General features: G+C 39.1%; 1 protein-coding gene across 1 annotated transcript in view; it reads left to right on the top strand.

The window, feature by feature from the left end:
• Positions 1-17388, top strand: part of GMDS (GDP-mannose 4,6-dehydratase) — a 405591-nt gene that overhangs the window by 181236 nt on the left and 206967 nt on the right. The window lies entirely within an intron of this gene.

The following is a 17388-nucleotide window of genomic DNA, read 5'->3' as shown; positions in this document are numbered from 1 at the left end:
GTATTACAAGGAGACATGAATGACCATGTAGGAAATATTGTCTTTTCCCCAGGAGATTTTTGTCCCCATTTTGGTGCTTAAAGATTTCCTGTGGTCATTGGACTATTTCTGTCTTTTAATAATTCCTTGCTGGGAAACCGGATTTGACTTCACCATTCATTGATGTAGTTTAAAAAGAAGACGACTGTTTGTTTTGGTTTTCTATATTACAAAGTAAGAAGCATCTCAGTGGGCAAAAATCTTGATTTTTATCATAAATTGAGACTTTAAAGGTAGAGTAAAAGCTGAGCTTTCAAATCTTCTTTATGATCAAAAAGAGCAACAAAAAAAAAATCATAACGCCTCTATAAACTGATGTCCTGGATGACATTAAAAAAGGTAAACAGCCATATTGCCTTGGTATCAAAAGGGTTACATTGAGTGAGTGAAGAAGGTGGTTTTGGCAGCCAAATGAAGTTGTCTTAGGTTCTGTGCTGCATTTGCATGTGAGATGTTAAAAACATCATGAGTGTAATGACTGTGCCTCCATGACTATGGTTTTATGTTTGTGGCTACAACATTGGTTGAAGCATTTAAACCAGAAAACCATCCCAGTCATCTTTTTAATGCATAAAAACATGGTCATGAGTGATCATAAAATCGGTCACCAAGTCTCAACTGAAAATAAGTAAAAGGTAAGTCAAATAAATTATCAGTTGCATGAACATAATGAATATGATTTGTTAACAGACATTTGATATTTCATAATGAATTCAGCTATGACATTCCAACAGAAATTGCACTAGGTCATAAATTATGGGATGAATCCTGAAGTCTTCTTCTCTTAGGGAAATCCTAATAACTCTGCTTTGCTTTCTAGGTTAGACCCTAGGTTAGTCCTGTGTTCACAGAATGACAGGATGGGTCAGGTTGGAAGGTACCACAGCAACTCATCTGGTCCTACCTTCCTGCCCAGGCAGTATCATCCTAGAGCTCATTGAAAAGAATTGTGTCCAGACAGTTCTTGTATATCTCCAGTGAGGGGAACTCCACAATCTCTCTGGGCAATCTCTTGCAGTGCTCAGTCACCTGCACTGTAAAGAAGTTCTTCCTCATATTCAGGTGGAACTTTCTGTGTGTCAGTTGCTTCTCATTGCCTCTTGTCCTGTTGCTTGGCACCACCAAGAGCCTGGATCTGTCCTCTTGACACTCCTATCAGATACTGATAGACATTGATGGCATTCATCCCTTCTCTTCTTAAGGCTGAACAGGCCCAGCTCCCTCTGCCTATTGGGGCCATCATTCAACCCTTAAAATCAACAAGTAAATCCAGAAGGATGACTAGCTTTCAAGGCCTTTGGCCTCCAGAAGGAATGTAGTTGTCTGAGGTCTATGGCACAAACACATGTTTTTTGTGCAAGTAGCATTCCAGGCCTTTCAGCTACACATCTTGGGCCTGTCCCAAAATCTTCTGAAAATAATTCCTCGCTAAAATATAGTTCATCTTGAGTATTTCTCATCCCAGAGAGGTACCCCTTCAGATGATGGGAGAGTTATTATCAATTCTCTAATTCCCTAAGTATTGTGGAAATGTGGTTACAGGCAGCCTTCTAATGGGTAAAAAATAGGGTAACTTTAAACTGGAAATAAACTATTATTTGAGGGTTTAATGGACTGGAAAGTAGGGCTTAGAGATTTAACGTTGTTCAAATAAATGCATAATATGTTAGAAAGCATGATCATATTTACAAGCATTTTGGGAGCTTCCTTAATCATATGGCTGAACACATAGGGATATATCTTATCCTCTCCATATGTAGCTTTAAATCCCATCGATATATTAATACAAGTAACACATGTGCATATAGACTAGACCATGTACTGTGTTTCCTTTCTTCTTATTTCCTTATTATGGATAATAATAAAACCATAAATACATTCCTTTTTGTTCTTTTATGAAATATTATGGGTCAATTCCTGATCTCACAAAAGTTTATGAGCCAACTCCCATTGACTTCATGGAGAAACAGCATCCTGTATGTGTTGGACTTGAGAATGTCTGGTGATTACAAAGCACAAGCAGAATTCATGACTCTTGAGCTTTGATTATATGAGTTCATTTGACTGCCACTGAGGTTTTGGGCAAACTCCTCTGTATAAAGTAAAGCATGGAAGCTTGTGGTTGCACTAAAGCATGTAGGTGCTCACCGAGGGATGGGTTGAAGGTAGTTTAGTAGCAGATGATTTAGAAATTTGGGTTTAAACATGGGTTCATATCAATGGAGAATAGTTGGAAAATGTATTTGATTAGGATTTTGACCTGGCACTTGAGCTGCCACCTGCGGAAACGGTACAGAATCATTGTTCTGGTGAATGAAAACTGGGAAGTCCAACTCACTGCAAAGAAAGGATTCCATTCCGTGTTTGAAAAGAACAGAATAGAAAAATGTTGGCATTGAAAAATTTTGGTGTGGAATTATAAATTTTAGCCTAAAATTGGCATACATATTGGCAGAAATTATTGCTGCCTCCTTCTCTCCTTTCTCCATTATTTATTCTGCTGTGATCCAACACCAGTTTGTGAGGTTGCATTAGAGATGATGATCAATGCCACTGAGTTGGAAGAGGGAAAAGCAATACATCAGTGCTATGTACAAGCAATACATATGTGCTATTGACATATGAATCTTCTGTGCACTGTTTTGCTTTGTGAGGATAACATACCCTTTATTTGTTGCAGACTATCTGCCAGGTATTTTCAATTATTAGCACAATAGTAAGCCTTAAGAGTATTGAGTACAGTGCTGAATACAGGGGAAGAATCCTCCTGCCGACCACGTTATTGCTGGTACACACCAGGATGCCATTAGCCTTTTTGGCCACCTAGACACATAAGCCTCCATTAAACAGCTGAGGCTTTTCCTGACTTTCCTTCAGTTTCCTCTTTATCACCTGCTGATGCTCAGGTTGCCTTTTGCAATTGCACTGCCCATACTTCAGTGTTGGGCAAACAGCAGAAACACTACACTCATGAAAGCTGTGGAAAAGTCCCTCAATCTCTATCTTACAAACTAAAAGAACGAGTCAAAGGTAACAGTTTTAATAGTCTTTAAGTATTCATAGAGATCAGAAATATTTTCTCCTGCCTTCAACAGAAATTCAGCAGTACGTCAAGCAGTAATTACAGTGGGCTCATAATTGGGTCATAATTGTCTCCAATTAATTACATGTCTAGTCAAAAGTTTAAAATTAGGTATGTGCCTATATTCATGGTGAAGTCAGGGTGCATTTGATATTTAGAATGTATGGGAATTGGCTTCCATTAATTTATATTTAAATAATGTAAAAGAAAACAATCAAAGCAAAAGAAAATTGTTTATAAATAAGTAATAAAGTAAGTTATTGTACAGGCCAATCAAGCATATTAAGAAACTGAAACTGCTTAAAGAGAAAATTTCCATCTTATTTTCTTTTTAGTTGGTACTAGTGCTGTATATGTTAATACTATACTAGTGCTATACGTTAATCTGTGATTAAAAGCACAAGAAAATACACAGTCATTTTTATTGTCTTAGACCATTTTGCACATGTTGAAATTTAGGTAATAAAATCTAATCTTTGTTTAAATCTCCAGTCAGCATTGCCTGGTCTTTTATTCATGATTTTTCTACTGACCATTCTAATAGGCAGAAACTGACCCTTGGAAACAACTGCTACCGTTGCTGTTGTGGGAAATCCCTTCTTGTATGTTTGTGTGTATGTTTAAATATAAAAACTCTTGCCAGAGAGAATTAAGAATTTTACTTTACTCTTGTGCGTAAGAAAAGGAGCCAGCAAGAATATTGTCCAAGGCATTTCTACTTTTGTTTTGATATTGTAGCACTAAGGATATGTTGTCTTTTGAGATACATTTTTCCTTAGTCTGGTAAGACTTGAAGTTTTTTCTGAGTAATTCTTTCTCCATCCCAGCTGAATTGTTGTTTGTGAGAGTCTTGCTTCGTTAAGAACTATTGGTTATAAAAGTAAGGTCAGTTGTATCTGTCTGTGTAACTATCAATACCTCATATAGTTATGAGATTAGCTTATGAACTTATGGCATGTTTCCAAATGCAGATCACCCTTTTGCTATGGACTGAAGTGAAAAATGCTTTTCCTTTCTTACTGCTTAGTTTTTATGTTTAAAGTCAGTATTTTCTAATAAAAGTGGCAAAATAATTTTAAACCCTCAGTGATGGGCTTGTTTCAGTATTAGTGCACAGCCATCCAGGTAAAATGCATTTTGTGTATTTCCAAATTTACAGAACGCTTTCTTTCCATCAACTTGTCTGAGGTGGCATAACTAATGGCTCTATTACACTAAACTGATCTCCAAATTAAATCAAATCTACTCCAATTGAGGTGATTGTACACTGAACTGCTTGCATCTAGGTTAGGACTTGAAGAGAGGATTTGTAAGAACCACAGGATATGTAAGAACCTTAAGGAGAAAAGGTTGAAAGACTGTGCTCCTTTGGAACAACTACTGAACATTCATAAAACTCTTGACTGGTGCTTGCTGAAGCAGTACCTTTTCTAGAATCATGTGTATCAAAGACAATGAGACAATGAGTATTCCATCCTTGATTCTTTCTAATAGTTTAAAAACCTTTAATGTAGTACTAAGTCTCATGCTGAAATGTTTTTGAGAAAGCAACATCTTCCCACAGGAAGTATGCTCTTGCCAAGGGCAGAATATATTTGATTTCTCTCATGTAAATATTTAGTACTTGTGGAGATAGGTGTCCAAGATCAAGGAAGTGACATTTGACCACAGTAATAAGTTCAATCATCCACTCAAATAATGACCCAGTTCTCAGGATATAATACAGCCAAAAGTGGTCACAGCACAGTTTTAGCTGGTTTCAAATCAAAGACGTGAAGTTCACCCAGAGCTGACCCACAGACACTTCTTCTTGACACAAAAGAGTGCTGGAGGAGCAGATCCAGAAGTAATTATTATCTTCCCTCTGACTGAGTCTATTGGGAAGACATAGATGAGTGGATTTCCAAGGTCAATTAATGGCATCGTTATTTTAGTAAATTATTCGTACATGTGGCACCTCAACTGAAATATTCCAACCCTACAAAAGAGCTTGTCTTGATATGAAATGGTAGATGGTGTCACACTATTTGGTGTCACCCAACAGGCGTCTCCCCACCACGTGTCTTATACAGAATCAAAATACAATTCTGTGGCACCCTGATGTAATTCCTCTCTTTTTATTGCTGTCCAGATAGGCTCCATCAGGCTCCCTCAGCTCTATAGGGCACCTATGGCCCCACCTGACTTCTGGCCCCAGGAATTGCTCTTTTATTTCTCTGCTTTTAGTTGCAAACTTCAGAGTGGGACTGAAGACCAGACATTTTCCCCAAGGCTATATCTGTGCAGTGCCAAAATGAACTGCCACAAATTATAGGCATATAGTGAAGCTCTCCTCAGTGTACATTTCTTTTCCATTCTCCCATACAAGCAGAGAAAAAATTGAAATTTAAATAATTATGTTTTTCTTTTCATTAGAGCATGATTTGGTGCCAGTAAAATGCAGGTATAATTCTCAAACATCTTCTTTCAGATATTGAAAACATGGGCAAAGCTTCCCTTATGAAGAGAGAATATATTTTAGAATAACTGTGATAGTGAAAGATTTCTTTTTTAATGCTAAATAAAGGCTTACATTTTGGTAAATAAGACTGCACACTAAAAGACTGTATAATGAATTTCTTTCAGTGCATGTAATTTCGATTAGACTTCTTGACTTTTAGAAATAGTTGCAGTTCTCAGCAGAGCAACACACTATCATCTTAATTTTACTCATGTGGATGATGTGTACAATAAAGAAAAACAAACCCAAACCAAATCCTTTGTGGTTTTCAAAATGCTGAAGTCTGCAAATAATATGATTCTAAATAACTACAGCATAAATGAGAAAATCTGAACACCCCTTTATTCATGTATGCATGCACACACATGTGCAGCCCGTATAAATATGTGCATGTGAATGAATGTATGTTTCTGTGCATGGATGATTTTTGTGGAAATTACTTTCAATTTCATGTAGTTTGAGAGGTTCATTATGTGCTTTTTTTTCTTTAAGTTGGAAGTGATTGATAATAAGAGATCATACAAGAAAGTAAGTAGTTTGTTGCAATAGAGATTAATGGTCTCCATAGTTAAAAAATAAAAATGAAGCAAGAAAAATTTCTTAATTACAATATGTAGGTGTTCTGTCTAATACACATCATATGGTATTGATTTCCAGCAGTGGTGGACCGTAAGTCCAACTGTAAATGTTGTTGTTAGACCTTTCAGAAAACTATCCTGATCTATCTCAGAACTGTAACATCATTTTTATCTTTTTATTTTCTTGCAGACATTTTTTCTGTAAGGGAAACACATATGTAAATAATTTTTTTTCTTATTTACAGAGATATGCCTTTAACTTTCTTTTTCAGCACTTTCATGTTTGACCTATTAGTGTTTTTAGGCTTTACAAAGCCAGAAAAAAGTGCTTTCCTCAGCAAAACCATCTGGTTTAGTTTCCTGTGCCTCAACAATGATACATGTATTATCAAGGCCACCCTGGTGGTTTTCTAAGTGGTCCTGTTACAGTGGTGGTCTTACAATTCAATTGGATTGATGGAAAGGTTAGACTAAGACTTCTTTCAAGTATAAGGTTTCCAAGCTGATAAATTATGTATTGTTGTCATATTTCCGACAGTGACCTATTTTGCCATTGTGGCTAGAATGAAGTTCCTCTTCCATCAAGAAACACAATTACAAGAAGCCTCCTCACAAATTCCACTTTTGTAGCCTGCTCTTCTTGAGAGTACCATATTAAGGCACTTTGCATAAAGAACTGTAAATGTGTGCTCTGTTCTTATGATTTTAGTTTTCCACTCTGTCAACGTGTGAAAACCCAGGTAAAATTCTGACAGGGTCTATATTTAGGAGCTATCCTTTCACTTGTTCTAAGGTCTGTAGAAAACATATGTGTGTCAGCAGAGACACTACATAATGCAGATAATGCACCATCATTGCAGTCCACCTCTGTGCATGCTGCAGGACAAGGTCTACTCATTAGCTGGTGGCAATATAGCACCAGGGTGAAAACAAGCCAGACTTTTTCTAAAAAAAAAAAAAAAAGGTCTGTCTGTTCCACCTTGTGGTGATTTTAACCTGGGATAACTCCAGATGAGACTGTGGGAAAGAGATGAACCTCATGAGGGAGATGGGATTGTCTGGACCTAGGAGTGAATGCACCAGACAACCTGCTCAGGGCTGCAGTGTGCCTGGAGGGAAACCACTGCCCCATCACAGGATAGAGCGTGTTCACGTAGAGTGAACCTTCGCAAAATTTAACAGCAAAGGAGGTCTCACAAGTCTCTCTTCAGTGCTTGTAAATCAGGATTTTACCTTTTTTTCTTTCTGCTGTAGTCTGCCTAAAGCTTTTGAATTGGGCAAGTTTAAGGCAAATGTGAAGGAAATGTTCTCATAAACATTCTCTAGGCTTCTGCATGCAAAATTTCAAATACTTGCGAGAAAACCCCTAGTTCATGGAAAAAAATATTGACATTTAATACAAATGAAATATATATTTTTAATTAGCTGAATCAGTTCAATTGACATTTTTCCTTCCTTTCTTTGCTCCTTTTTCCCATCATCAGTGAGGGGGAAAAAAGGAAGAAAAAGTAGCAACCAGGTGTGGCCACGTTTGAACTAATTTTTTTTTTTTCAGTCAGTTGGTATTTGGCAACATTTTGAAGGATGGGAAGCAGTGTATTTTATTGGTAAATGTTAGGCAACATTAATAACAGGTACTGCTACCAGCCCCACCTGTAATAACCCAGATAGTTTCTCTTTTAATTAATCTATGATTTACAGATTTATTTGAAGCTTAGAATAGTGTACCACATTCTGAGAAAGCTCTATAGCATAGTTGGTTTGAATTTTAGTAAGGGGGAAAAATCCCTTAAAACAGATCATTAAAATTTAATGACGACATTTTTAAAACCCTATAATGGTTTAATTTACACTGGAAGTCAAAAATAGTTAATGGTGTTGTTATGTCTGTGTGGTAACATCCTCGCTATAGAATAATTGTTTTCATTTCACATCAAGCCAGTAAAACATCACAGGCAATGCATCCCCAGAACCAAAGTTTTTAGTCCTCCAGCTTCAGGTCATTTCACCAAAAGAAGAAATGTTTCAAATAAATTAATATGTCAGGGCTCACTTTTATAGTACTCTAGCTGTTAATATTCTGTGCATTATTAAGAAGATTGGTTATCAGCAGAGTGACTGCTCTTTCCTGGTCTGGGTATAGGGAAAAAAAAAAACCTTGTTTTGTTTTGTTTTTTGAATAGGAAACATTCCCCAAACCCAGAGGGTGCACTTAATATGCCACTTTTAGTTATAGCAGAAATATTAGAATTTTAGCTGTAGGTGTTTTTGGATGTAGCCTTGACCTAACAATCAACAATAATGACCCAAAAATAGAGCAGCTGAACTTTCCTTTTGGCCTTCTTTGGTCCATTTTAAGCTTTCCCTGGAGATGGCTTTCTTGGTTACCAGGTTAAGGATGTGAAGAAAGCTTATTGCTGTCTTATGCTTGATTTCTTTCTCTCTTCCTCTCAAAATCCACATGATTTCTGCAGTGAGAGCACTGTGTATTTCCTTAGGAGTGACAAGCATGGCATTTACAAGGTAGGTGAGCGACGTTGGTGTTTTCTTGTCCTCTCTTCCCACCCCTCTTGGCGATGTGACTGGGATGGATTTGCCTGCAGCCATCAACAAGGAGAATCGAGTAGAAGTAGGGCCCTGGCATGGTGGTTCCCTCAAACCTTCCCAGTGCTTCCTGCTCTGAAAGAGGATCGAGGCTGACAGGAACTAAGGAGTTATCCTTCCTTGCACGCCCCGCAGATCCACAGCTCAGCTCCTGGGGTGGGCAGCCTTGGCAGCTGCTCCATTGCTTCCAGTGGAATAAGGATTTCAGTAATGGTGCTTCTGGAGTGAGTAGGCCCACATATCTGCTTCCAAATTTTCTGCTTGGCAGTGGGATTAAAAGGATCTCTGGTATTTGATTTGAAGAAGAAAATTAGGGCATCCATAACTATTCATATGAAATGTTGCCTCTCTGAAAGGACGACTTACTGGGATTTGTTTGTAGAATTGAATGCAGCCCAAGCACATTTCCTTACTCTTTAGCTTTGCTCCTAATAACAAGCTCTGTACATTTTAGAAGTTGATCTTTTTAGTGTATGTTGTGCATTATTATTTCTTGATCTGCAAATGGGTTGCATTTTTTTTTTTTTTTTTTTAATATCAAGTGCTTTTCCTTCTTCCAAGTGCACTTTACAGATTTCTTTAAGGAGCAATAAATTGCATTAGTAGAGCATGAACTCCTACTTCTGCCTTAACCTCTATCAAGTGAGATGTTACTCTACACAGTAATAGTGTATCAAGACAACCCTAATGGTCTAATACAAGGCACACGTGTTGCTTTTGACATAATGAAAAGTTGGTACAAATCATATGATCTTGTTGCACTGTGCTTTATTTTACAAGAAAAAGTAATGCTTTGTGTGGCTAATGCAGTATATTTCCTATGCAATACAGGCACATTTCCCCCTTCCTATTAATTTATTATACTGCATTTATTTCCAGACCAACATTACTTTTCCATGTCTGGTGGGAATTCCTCTCTTCATCTGAGGTGTTTTAAATTCAACAAGCATAAGGTTTTTAATATATCATGTTCATTTTAAAGGGGAAATAATTGACAAGGGAAAAATATTTTGTATAGCTTTTCATTTTACTGCCAGTATAATTACTGATATCCAAGGTAGATACATACTCAAAACACTGCATGTTTAAACCTGTTCATCTGCCAAATCACAAGCAGATCTTGGAATACTGGAAAGGTATCAGGATGTAGGAGATAGAAGGGTCTTCCCCACTGCTCCGATAGGTGCACATTCCATGTTTATGTTTATTTGATGTTTTATTTCAACCCATAACACCTTGTGACCCACATGCCCTATCCATGGTGTGCTCTACTGGTATGTGTCTTTCTGAGCTGATAATACTGGTAGCAGAATTGAAACTGGGCTGCAAGGAGGAGCCTGCTATAGAGCAGGTCTCTTCTGTCTTCTGTTTTCTGGGAATGCCAAAGTGCAGCACCAAGGAGCCTCCCTTCCAAGGATCTTTTCCAGGCTAACTAGTGCTCTAGGAGAACATTTTAAGTATTTTAGGAGCAAGTAGTAGCAATTTAGAACTGGTGTTGGTTAGTGGTTTGTTCAAGTTCTTATGGTCTGAGCACACTTAATGTAACACTTCAATATTATAAATGGCATTTTAATGGCATCTTAAAAGTATATGTGTGCTATTTTAGAAAATGTATTATTTATCCAGGTAGCTATACAGGGTAAGGACATGTGTAAAGTGCTCAAGCCCCAAGAGGACTGTAGGGCTGTGTATTCCCTCATTGCCCCTTTGGGAAACCTGAGGAGTGACATTGCTGAAGACCAACTGCAGGAACTGGTTTGGAGTGAAATCTTCTAATAATAATATGATTATTGGCTTTGGTGGGACTTCATTCACTGTGTCTTACTTGTTCACAAGGAGGCCAGCAGAAGAGAAAGAGGCTCTGTGCCTCCCTAGAGTTACACAGTACACCTGTGATAGGACAGCCACCATTTGGCTCTAAAAGTGACCTTAGGAGACATTAAAATGCCATTTAACACATTACCAATAAAACCAGGAAGCATAATAAAGAGTTTTCACCTGGCCTGCCCAGTGCCAGTTTTCAGTCTCAAGTTTGACAGAATAATGGAATTGGTGCACAACTGCCTGCTCCCTGTAATTAAGTAAATTAGTCTTTCCTTAAAGAAGGCTTTTTTGTTGCTGTTGTTCATAAGGTCGCATCTAAAGAAAGGCAGTGTAAAACCAACAGGCACATGTGTAAAAGTATAACTTACAAAAGAAGTTTGAGTAAAAAGTCCACCTAAACTGAAAGTAAATTAGTCATCATTCTTATCACAATAATTTTGGAGTGATTACATAAAATACTGTTAAATAATAGCAGAATCATGCACATTTTACATTTACTTTTAGAATACACCAAAGTCAAGAGAAACAAGACTCAATTCCCTTGGCTTAATTTATTCATGTGAGGTTTGGGAACAAATTGTGTCATGGAATTGCATGCTGATTATAGGTATTTAGTTGTGCTGATTTGTAGCAGTCTGATCATTTAAATACATTGAGTCATAAATATTTCAAGTTGAGGGAAAAAAAGTCAAAATTCTGAAATCATTATCTTAAAAATGTCTTGGATAGTTGTTTATGTTCTGGAGCTGCTTGCAAAACAGTTTACTCCTAAACAAGCTGATAGTTTTATTAGAAGTATCTTAAAGTGATCCTTTTTGCTTAGATATGGACTTTTGCTGGATACTGGTTCATATCAAGTCTCTTTAAGTGAAAGAGTCCAACTTGTCACTGCAAACTCTGTGTTGGTTTTAGAAAGTACTGCTGGAGCTTACAGTGTTACTACACTTTCTTAGAAGAAAAAATCACACACACTTCACACACTTTTATATTTCATGAAGGCAGATAAAAGCTGGAAAATAAAATGCCTTTAAGCAAGGACAAACTGGTGGTGCTCAGGATAAAAACTAAGATCTGGTGTCCCACCCAGAACCAAATCCCCAGCAGCTAAAAGGAGCACTGCCTGGCAGAAAAAAGCAAATTTATAGTCAGGGATACCTCAGCTGATGGAACACTGCATCCTCATGTTGGGGGGAATGTGAGAGCAATACAAGATGGAGAATAAGACCCCAATTTTTAGGGAAGTGCTTTGCCCTCATCACCTGCTCTCAGGCCAAAATGAGCCACCAGCTACCACTGGGCTTGATTCTGCCTGTGAAAGGAGACTGCAATTCTTTAGCTTGAGTCGGTCAAAAAAAACATGCATAGAAAGTAGCAAGCATATGCAGTAATGTTGATGATTTGATTTCTTGCAGAGTGAATAGAGATGAGGGAAGGATGTGCTCAGTAGACAAGTTTGACTTGAAAATTGTCCTTAACAATAATTAGACTTCTACTTTTGAAACTAAAAGGAGCATTATTAATATTGTGCATTTTTGCAGAATTAGTAATTTTGTATTGGACACACAGAGCCAGCTCAGCCTGCCCATTTGGTTAGGGAAGAGGACAGCAAATGAGGGTTCCCCATGTAACCTCCCAGTGCAAATAGGTCTGTCAGCCTAGGGTGCTAAAATAATCTTTTTACAGATGATAAAACTAGTCATTAGTGATGCAGATTAGATTGAGAACACCCCTGCAGTTGTTTCTAATTAGCAGAAGACACAAGTGATCTTAAACTTTGAATCCTACTGTGGCAGAGCACACAGCTGGACTGTGGCCTTCACTGACACAGGCATCAGATCAACCATGTACAGCAGAACTTTCTTCCAGATGTCACCCTGAAACTTAAAAATTAACACATAGATGCCTTTTTATTAATGTCCTCAGTCCCTTGGTTGCAATATTTTTAAAGATGATGCATGTATTTTCATACTCAGTTTGTGTCCTTTTCTGCTTTGTGACTGCACAGATGCCTTGAAACAAGCCTGCATGTGCCTGCATGCATTGTTGCTCCTTCTGTCTTGTGTTACAGAGAATAAGAGCAGTGCAAAGATTTGTCCTCCAAGGCTGTGTGGGGACTGTTGAAGTAACATTTGAGGTGTTACTAAACTTTTTTTTGCTTTTCACTTGCTGGAACTTCATTTTTTCTTCTCTTTTGATAGAGCCATACATCCCCATAGATAGAAGAGAACAAACACAACAAGAAAGAGTGCATTTCAGTTGGTGAGAAGAAGATAAAGAGGGGGATGCATAAGGGCATTTGAATTTTTAATAAAAATACTTAAAGGAAAACAAAATTACTTGTTTCCATTAGAATTTTCAAGATACTGAGTTCCCTTGCAATGTACACACAGCAGGAATTAATTGGAAGTAGCTACAATAATATTCAGAAAAAACTTGCCAAGTTGTCTGTTCAACAGAATTTGAATTAAAACAGAACAAGAAAAGGGCCTAAGAGAGCAGGCTTACCCACAGAAGTGAGAAAGATTTATACCTTGAGCAGATTGGATTTGTTATTCAGTGGCTGCTATTACTGTGATGTTTGTTGCTTTATTTAGATGAACAGTTTGGCTCTGGCTGCCTTTGTTCCCACTGTCCAGAAGACTTGGCACTTTTTCCCTTGCTTGGTGCACTTTGAGAGGGAGACCTGCAAAAGGACATCCACCCAAGGCAAGCTGGCAGACAATAGCAGAACATCCTTTTCTTTGGAAGCCACTCATCAGGAAAGCATTGGTCCTGCCTCTCTGTATTTAGCTGAATGCAGATGAGAGGCATGATTAACACTAATGAGTGACCAGGGATTTATTGTTTACTTAGAGATAAGGCATGAACTTCCTTTGTTGGCACGTTCTGCCAAACCATTTGATCCTAGTTCACTGAGTCTTTTATTATTTGTTGTTGCTCATTTTGATAGCGGTAGTTGTTGCTTTAAGTGATTTCTTTCACCAGAATCTTTTCATCAGTGGTGCTTATTTTATTTAATTTTTATTGTAAATTGTCTGAGCTGTTTGTCATTTGGTCCACAGTACTCTGGAGGTCCTTTACGTGCATCACATGTTCTGCATCCAACAGTGCTTTTTCTGTTCAGTTCTTGCCCTCCTCCCCAAAGCTGAAATAAATCAAAGTAGGTTGAGACTCAGTCGCAATAAATCAAGACCTGTCCAAAACTGGAGCCTGCCCAGTCAAAATGTCATAGCTTGGCTTTCACTGAGGATTAATTAAAGGCCTGATATAAAGCCCAGATGTGCTTCAGGAGAGTAACAAACTGCCTGGTGGTGGCTATGCTAAAAACCAAGTCTCCCCATGAATCTGCCCACCCAAGAACGTGGAGGAGGATAAGGCTGAGGAAAAGGGAAGAAGGGAGGGGAGGGGAGGAAAGGAGTAAACTGAATCAAGCATGATTTTATAGCATCTATGTTGGCAGAAAACAAGACAAGCTCTATGCTAGAGCACTCCTGAAAAAAAATACAAAGCCTGCATATGTAGATCTCTAACAGCTGCAGAGAACATAATTGTTAAAATGGTCAGCATTAATCAGGAGTGGGATAAAACTAACACAGTGAGTGAACTTTTGCACTTTTTATGGTCAAATATATATATATATATATATATATATATATATATATATAGCCTGCCCAGTGACTGAGCTTGCTCTGTGCCTGTTTTACATTAAATTCCTGAAAATCGTCTTTACTAAAATAGTTTAGCTGAAGATTCCTGTGGCTCTGATAGTGACAGATATGGAAATATGCGTGTTTCTAAATTTAGTATATTTGAATATAAATATATAAAATACACTTAACTTGCATAGCTTGCATTATGGCTTTTGCAAAACTCCAACTTTGTTCCAGGGGTACAGTGCTTTAATTGAACAGTGTGCATGGAACGACACCCTTTAAAAAAGACAAGCACTTAAGGAGTGTTGCAGATCAGTTGTGGGACACAATATATCGTTATTCTCACTCTATTTTGCAGGCACAGAAATAGAATTTCCTGGGGGAAAAAAGGAATTAAAAGAATAGTACCTCATTGTTTGTATTGAATTAAATTATTTCCTGAATAAGATTAGTCCAACATTTAATGTCAAAAATGTTTTCATTTTCTTTGAATTTGCTGCATGTGAGTAAGGAGTACATACACATGCTATGCTGAGATGCAGTGTTAAATTTTCATAGACCTGGGCGAGTGGTTCTGGCATGGCAGGAGAGGTCTGCCAAGCAGTTCTTCTGTCTGATGTAGTGTGTCACAGTATGCAGCAGACAGTTTTGATGCCCTGGATATGCCTAGGTATGGAACCATTCTATGGACATGTATGCGATAGACTTGTGTATTCATTTACTTATATATCTTCTTGGAGGCATGACATCTTTTCTAGTCTCGCCTCTGCTCAGGTTGAATGAGTGTCACCTTGCAAAACAGGCAGAGAAGCAGGAGATAAGGAGCTGGACAAGAGGCGCGGATTAATGTCTTATTTCTGCAGAATGTGAGCCAGGAGTATATCAGTTCCTTGTTAAGGCCCCAAGAAGGTCTGATGGAAGCCAGGGTTGGAGGGAAGTTTGGTGTCAGGCTTCACAGTCCTGCTGCCTCTGTGGCTCGTCCTTTCTGCACATGGTGGATACATGTTCATGTCACTTTGGCAAAGCAGAACCGTGGCAAGCCTTGGCTGTGACACATATGTTCGATGGCTAGCGAGTAACAGGTTTTGCTCTTCAGCAGTCCCTCCTCCTGTGCAGTGAGGAAAAACCTACTGAGCCTGATACTTTCCTCTGCTGAGTCATTGTGCCTCAGAGAAACTTGCAATGCTGGGTGGGTACACACTCCTCCATAGGGCAGATTATGCTGTGTTGCCTCATGCATGGTCCTGTCTCTAAAGAAGCCCTCAGCATTATTCGAGACACCTTCAGTCTCCCTGCTCATTTCCCTAGACTTTGCTGCAGCCCCTTCGTGTTTTCTGCAGTCTTGATTTTCACATGCTGACCATTTGGTTCACCAGACTTCACCTACAGTGTCCTCCTGCTTCCAGCAGTACTTCCATTGTAATTCTGGTCTTGTCCATGCTCCCAGATGCTGTGTTCACCATACCTGTTATAGATGGCAAACCCTTTGTGGATCTCACTCTCAATTATTGCCACTAGTTGCACATGCTATAAGAGTAAATATGCCATGAGTCTTTATTGCTGGCTGGTTGAGGAGAAGGTCCCTGTCAAGTTGCAGTGGTTTCTAGTTTCAGAGAGCAGCAAGAATGGAACTGCACCGTGTGGCAGGCTGTGTGCTCATGGTGACCCCAGCACTAGCAGTGCCCTCATCCACCAGGGCACAGCCCTGCAGTACCCAGGCTGAGAGGGGGGAAGGTAGCAAGGACTCATCAGCAGCCCCAGGCAAGGCAAGGTGATGAATCAAGTTTGGAGCTCATCCAGGGTTCCAATCAGGAGCAACAGAAGAGACTGGAGACCATCCAGGAGAGACAGTAAATGAACCAGTATATCAGAGAACAGGACAGGGCCAAGGTATGCCTGCAGCACAGCTCAGGCAAGATTTGAGTGTCTGGATCGAAATGGAGCCCCTGGACCCAGGGGTAGAGTGAGCCCTGACAGTATGCTGTCAGAGCAAGAAGGGAGAAGGGAAAACTCCTTGTGGAGGACTTGTTCAGAGAAGGAAGTGAAGGAACCACCACCACACTACATTTGGTTTAGTTGAGCAATAATAAAATGTAACTGGAGGTAGAACGGGAAAGGTCTGGAGTTTCATTTTAATTAAAGTAGGGGGTTGACCCAATTAACACCAAATTACAGTGTGTCTGTGCCCCATCCTATTGGGCAGTGGAGAGAAGCCCTGTGCCTGCATTCCCTCTGGAGACAGGGAGTCAGTGTGCCTTGTGGGGCTGCTTGCCTCTGGGAACAATGGTTGGCTTTCAGGCTGCCAGGCTGGCCCCAGTGCCCCAGTTCCCTTCTGCTCTCAGGGGCTGCTGTAAAGTCGTATTTGGGAATGTGTTACTGTGTGTGGGAAAACCTGGACCAGAAAACACTGGAGAAGAGAAATTTAGGGCTTCCACAGGGAGTTAGGTTTTGTGACACCCATGCTGCAGAGCTTTACAAGAGAGAAAAAAAGTACAAGAAGCTCTGCTATGGTCTATCCTCATGGCTGTATAATTTTTAGTCTGTAACTTCCTATAAAGTTTCACTGCAAGTTTAAATTTAGCAAAGCCCATCAAAATCTGGGAACTTCTTAAGATTCTTGTTTGTAACAAATTTTAACAAAGTTCAACCTTTGAGCCAGGATTAGAAAACACTGAGAAAGCTCTGCTAAATTTAAAAACCTGCTTTAGTTTTAAATGTCTTTGCAAGCTGCTACTTCTGTACATGAACTATGCCTTTGCTTTGTGTGAGTGTAAAGGAAAGGGGGGGAAAAAGATTTTAAAGGCTAAATAGTTAAAATTTAACAATTAGCTACTGTACATGCTCAGAAGCTTCCCCAGCTTTCCCCTCAACCCATGTTTTCTTTATCTCCTGGGTGGTCCCTACCATCCCTGTCCATTCTTCTGAGATCCCATCCCCCCTTTTCCTCATCTTCGCCCTCCCTGTAAAGGAGGCCCTCTCATCACAGTCACCATCCTTCCTGCTGGGAAGGCTGAGACCCCTTTGGGAGGCAGCCAGGGATGTTCTTTATTTCATACTTGCAGACCTAGAGAGATGAGCAGTACAGAGGAAAAGACAGCAGCTTTCTAG

This window comes from Lonchura striata, chromosome 1 (assembly GCF_046129695.1).
Source record: "Lonchura striata isolate bLonStr1 chromosome 1, bLonStr1.mat, whole genome shotgun sequence".
NCBI classification, from domain to species: domain Eukaryota; kingdom Metazoa; phylum Chordata; class Aves; order Passeriformes; family Estrildidae; genus Lonchura; species Lonchura striata.
This window is presented reverse-complemented; position numbering and strand designations above follow the sequence as displayed.